Here is a 6463-nt window from a genome sequence, read left to right as displayed (position 1 = left end):
ATAGCAAACAATTTATATTTTCTCTCATCATAACTCATTTATTTTGCCAGAGAAAATATTTGCTTTAAATGGGAAATAATTTTTTATCGATACATTATATTGAAGTAACTTATTTCTCTTTAGAAAACAATTTTTCATTTCATTTATTGGCAGACGATTATTATCTCATTTTAACTCGGTTCTTTTATTTGAAAAGTCAACGTTCGCTGGGAATATTTTTTAAAATTGATGTGACAGAATGAAACTTTGTAATTATTAGTGAGTTTTGATAATGTATTCATTGCCTTGGACAATTTTGATTAATAGTTTTTTTTTTATTTTTTAATAATATTGAGTCTTCACGTAAAAATCTGTCATTAAAACTTTAATCAAATGTTTCTTATATTTTTATTGTCTTTTTATTTTTATTTTTATCTACTTTTCCGTACAGACGATTCGATGACATGAAGGAAATGCAATTAAAATCATTTATTAACTGCATCCTGCAACCGTAATTAGAACATGTATACCTATTTGTTTTGTTGCATGAAATCTCATCGGAATTAGGAAATAAACGGAACCCGTGATTATAGTTTCGAATTAGAAAAGAATGCTGACATCATTTTTCAAACTAACATACAGCATATTTAGAACAGACGCTATATGTTAATTTGAAGCAACGTAAAAAAATTTCACTTTTAATTTAAATTCACAGTAAATGATCCTCAAATGGGGTCTACCTTGGTTAAAAATATCACAAATATATTTCTGATTTTACTCCAGAAAGAGCGTTTTTTGCTTTTTGTATTTGTTGTGGTTTCGTCAAATTTAATTATAACAATTTTATTCAAAAAGAAGTTTTTAATTGAAATATTGTTATTCTAGTACCATCATACGTAAAAGACTATACATGTCTGAAAATTAATGGTTGAATGTGAATTTAAGAATTTTGCTCAAAAAAGGCTTAGATATGGATAGCAGAGTGATACAACTAGGGATGGCAATACCGGACCAAAATTTCAATACCGGTATTCGGTATTTTTTAGATCTTAATACCGGGATACCGGTTTTAATACCGGTATTAGAAATTTTCGAAAAGAAAGAAAACACCGGTATTTCTTCGTTTTATTTGCCAATTTTATAAGAGAGTGTAAATATCACAAAAAATAATATGGAACTTATAAATTATAACAGAATTATAAAGAATCACAAAAAAAGTAAAGGAACAACTTATTTATTTAAATCACAAAAAAAGTGTAAATGTCACTATTCAGTCTGTGGTACTATTACAAATTTTTGAAATGTGATCTTAAAAAACATGATGCATCCATTGTACTGTCATTAAAGCTGAAAAGTAATTTTGTGTAAAAATGACCAGCTGTCGAAAACGCTCTTTCGGCATCTACGCTAGTTGTTGATACTGTTAGCAATACGCGATATACTTTTTCCAAGTATTTATCTTTAAATCCCTCATCTTCAAATAAATCGATTCCTCGTTGCATGGTTTTGGATATAGCTGATTTCTGTATTGTATTTTGGTTCGTTGAATTTTTTTTATTTATCGCTAATTCTAATTTTTGTTCAAGACACAATTCCTTTTCACTATCGACATGAGTGTCATCATAATCTTCGATAACTGAACCGAGTTCTTCTGAATGTGGATAGGTTTGTGGGTAAAAAATTGTAAGAAAATTTACTATAAACGTAATCAGATTTGAATTGATTATTTTCTTTTCTTCTTTTTCATTTTTAAAATAATTATAATTATGTAAATACAATAAGACAATTTCTATTTCGGTATGCCTTTCTTCTGTGCGATTTTTCAATGTAATATATAATTCTTCATATAGTGATGTATACTGTTCTTTCATGTCTGCAATATGAAATTTATTGTTGCATTATCTGTTAATAAATTTAAATATCTCCGACATAATGCCTCTATAGTCAGTTTTATTGGAAGTAGAGTTAATACAGTTCTGTATATTAAGTCGAATTCACTATCTGAAAGATTAATTTACAGGTTTAAGTCGATTATTGCTTTTTGGATTGGATTTCGAAATTTCAAAAATTGTTCCATCATTAGCAGTAAACTGTTCCATCATGTCTTAGAATCTATTATTAACATATATTCTGTTTTATTTTCAGTTAGCATATATTTCTTGTAATATGGTATTTTTTGTAGGAAATTGTAGATATTTATCTTAACAATTTTTCGATCTTTATAAATTATAGGAAGCAATTCTTGATGGGATAATATTTCATCCTCATTAGCAATATCTTCTTCAACAATTACATTGGCATTATCTTCATTGTCAATATCACTCTCTCTCTCTTCAATGTCGGAATCCGAAGTTTCTATATCCACAATATTTGGATTCTTCTGTTCTTTATTTTTTTGGTATAATACATCTATTACTCCTAATTGAATTCCATGAGCATAGAACAATTGCTGATTTGCACCAATCAACTTTCCAAATTTTTTCATAACTGTTGCTCCATTAGTCGTTATGGATACAATATCTTCTTTCAGGGATAATCCATGTTTCGCTCATTTAGATTTAAGCAATTAATAAAACCATTCATTAACTCATTAATTTCGCCAGTTAGGGAGACATAAAAACAAAAACGTATACTATTTTGCTATGTTGGCGATCCCTGAACATATAGTGGAGACAATTTAAAAAAATTCTAGTAAATACCGAAAAACCGGTATTTAAACTTGTGAATACCGGTATTACGAAATTGTAAAATGGCTCAAAATACCGGTATTCGGTATCCCGGTATACCAGTATTGCAATCCCTAGATACAACCCATAATTTGTGCTAAACTGAGATCTGCAATTTCATTCAGAATTGGGAATTTTTTAAATATATTTGGGTCAATACTGTTTTGACTTCCCTGTATTAGACATAGCTCTTTATGTTTGCTTTATTTGTTTCTTTTCGTTGCCTTAAACTTTTAAAACAATTTTAGTCAAAAAGTAATTTTTGAATTGTGATAGCTTTAATATACGGGTATAATATATGCAGGGCTATAAATGTCAAAAAAGTCGCAGTTGATTTTGAATTTAAAATGTTTGCACAAGAAAAATCTTGGATGTTGACAATTGAGTAGACTACCCTATAATTTTTGAATAAATAAATTCGACATTATTTTCAGATGGGAAACATGTCTCCTTTAACACTCAGAGTGGATTTAAAAAGTTTGAATTGCTGTTGTTGTAACTTATGGCACTTTACAAGCCCACTGATAATTATCTATCAGCGATTTAAGCCAAGTGAGCGTCTCTTGTTTTTTCAGTAGTGCCAACAAGGGCCAAGAGTACAACTTAGCTACTTCGTGCGTCACATTCGTTGGCACGACCCCTTTTTATAGGTGGGCACATTCATACACCTCACACATAGAACACAAAAGAAGAGCAACCATGCCAAACCAGGATACCCAGATCACGGGGAAGACGCGTTACCCCATGCCAGGAAGCCGGCACTTTTCATGATAGTTTGACTTTACTACTATAGGGAATTTTAAAATTTAAATAACTGATACTGAATTTTGAACTTCATATTATTAAGTAGCAGTATTTTAATACTATGGTAGTTTAATACATTCAGGGACAGTTTTAAAATGCGAGTAGAATGAACAAAGTCATATTTTTAGCGTCATATTATTAAAGAGATTTATAAAGCAATATCTCAATGGTTGTCACAAATAAAAAAATATATAATTTTGTAATTTTTTCATTAACGAAAATAGCCGTCATTTGTATTTATTCTGTAATTATATCACAAATATGCAAATGATATTATAGTGATATTTGCAATAGTCTTTTAAAATATTTATCCAACAATATCTTAGTGGATGCCACACCTAAAGAAAAAAATATAATTTTGTAATATTTTATTGACGGGTAGCCATTATAGCCCTCATTTGTATTTAAGCTGCAGTACAGTTACAACGGTCACAAATATGCAAATGACCGTTATAACTGTAGAGTCACTGAATGTGTTAAGTGAGCAACGGCTGTATTGTGTATTGATGTTCTTAAAACTGTGGAAAGTGGAAAAATTCATCAGTTTTTAAGTATCTAAAGCAAACTATTTTATAACGTCTCAGCTATTATCTTTTAATAAAAAATTCAGAATATATTTATAAAAGTTTTAATCGCATAATATGAGTGCAATAATCAAATTATTTATCAATTAATTATTATCATTATGGTTTTCAGATAGTAATGCATAACTACCTGTCCCTAAAAGCAAAGTTCTCGCCAAATTTTTCGATGTCTTGCCTTTTTTAGATAAATATTAATTCAAAAATTAATTAACAAATCAAATAGGTTTGACCTAATAACCTGATTTAGTTTCTTTTCTTAAATCAGTATCAATCCTAAAATTATTTTAATACGCTGTTATTAGAAATAACATATTCCTTTGAAGGGCTAAATGATGTGATTTATGAATTGGTGCGAAACATATATTAACTAATTTCATTTTGGAATTCTTTTGTGAATGCATTCTTTAAAAACATTTACAATGAGATAAATTTGAATTGTAAGACTATTCTAATCCTTCCTTCACAATACCCTGTTTGAAGAATTCAAAGAAAAAACCCTAACATTTTAGGAGAAATATTTATAGCCCCAAAGGAATATTAGTTCAAAGACTGTCATCATTTTTTATTTCACTGAAACTACTTCAAAAATGCCTGCGATGTTTAATTCTATTGCTACAAGGTCTGTGCGTTTAGAACAAGAACTTTTAAATCTCGTCTGAGACGTCTAGACAACCTTATTTTTTTAATGGTGATTGGCCTTTTATGTTAGAGAGAATAAATTGAAAGGAATCAAAGGGCTGACAAAGGCAAGTCGAATCGTTATTGCTTTTAAATTCCATTCCAGGCTTCTGATTAATTATTTGGCTTCCTTTCAGTTCTCTTTGCGGTATTTTCATTACCTTTTTAAAATTTAAAGAAATTTGTTAAGATATATTTATTTATTCAAAAGTAAAATGCATCTAACTGAAAATCTAAAATGAAATTTAGCTTAAAATTTATGGAAATTCACTCAGTAAAAAAAAAATGAAAATAAAAAATTATTTCTTTTTTAATAAAAATCAAGCTCATGTGAAATTGAAATATTTAGTATAAAATTTCTATTTTTAAAATAGGATATATTTTACAAAACACTCAATTATTCATTTGAATAATAATGCATAAATTTTATTTTTGCATTTAATCATTTAACTACTCAACATTGGATGCAAAGAAAGCTAGTTGCAATTTTTTTTTTTAAAATTCGTTCACAGAACCACTTTCAATATTGCAATATTTCTTAGAGTCAAATGCGATATAGCCCTGTTTATTTTTCAAGAATAATTTAAATTAAGATTAACGTCAAGGCATTTGTATTTTCTTATAAAATTACTAATTTTTTAAAAATAATATTTTTTGTACAAAATATTGTATCGTTTGGAATGTTCAGCATATTGATAGCAGGCCCAGATGTGAAAGGTTAGCTTGTCGCATAAAAAAAATCTTAGAAACAAAGGGAAAGCGAATAGATGAGACAATTGGAATATTTACTCAATAGGAAATCAATCACAAGAATATCTAGGGGCCGCGGTGGCCTAGTGGTAAAGTCTCAGCTTCGGAACTGGAGGGTTTCAGGTTCGTGACCCGATTCCACCGAAGAACCGTCGTGTAAGGAGGTCAGTTGCACGTTAAATCCGTCATAAACAAACGTCCTCCCGCTGGTGTTATGTGGAGAGGGGGGTGCCAGCTGAGGTGTCGTTTTCGTCATCTGACCGCGGTTCAAAATGACGAGGTCCATCCCAAAATAACCCTGGTGTTGCTTCAAACGGGACGTTAATATAATCAAACCACAAGAATATATTTTAAGATATATATGTTTCCTTAAAACATTATAATGATAATTTAAATGCGACAGACTCCCAAAATTAACTACTAGATTATAAACAACCTGCTCTGCTATAATAACAATTTGGTGTATTTTTTCAAGGCAAAGTAAATATAGGAACAGTCTGAAATAATGAATCTAAAATTTTTGAAAGGATTGCCACAACATGATTACAACTGGTCAGTCAATGAACAATATATAATTGAAATTTTTTTCACGAAAATAGCTATACCATTAGCAGTGAGATAGTTATAAGATTAAAGTTAAAAATTCCCCATACTTGCTTAGTAATCTCAATGCCATGCTGGTATCCATATAACTCAGGAGCGGCGGCAAAGGTTTGCCTACGAGGGGGCAAGCACAATTTCTCTGCTTTGGCTTCGAATAAATCATAATAATTGATATTTACATTTAATGAAAGGAAATCAAGTATTATTTAGCCTTTTTTTTTATTCAGATACTATTTTTTTCTTTTATTATTAAAAATTTACAAAGTTATTTGTATAAAATTGTTCTCAGTTTCTTACTGACCATCAAAAGATTGTCATTATTTAAGTCTATTTTTGTGA

This window comes from Argiope bruennichi, chromosome 10 (genome assembly GCF_947563725.1).
Source record: "Argiope bruennichi chromosome 10, qqArgBrue1.1, whole genome shotgun sequence".
Taxonomy (NCBI): domain Eukaryota; kingdom Metazoa; phylum Arthropoda; class Arachnida; order Araneae; family Araneidae; genus Argiope; species Argiope bruennichi.
Note: the sequence above shows the minus strand (reverse complement) of the source record.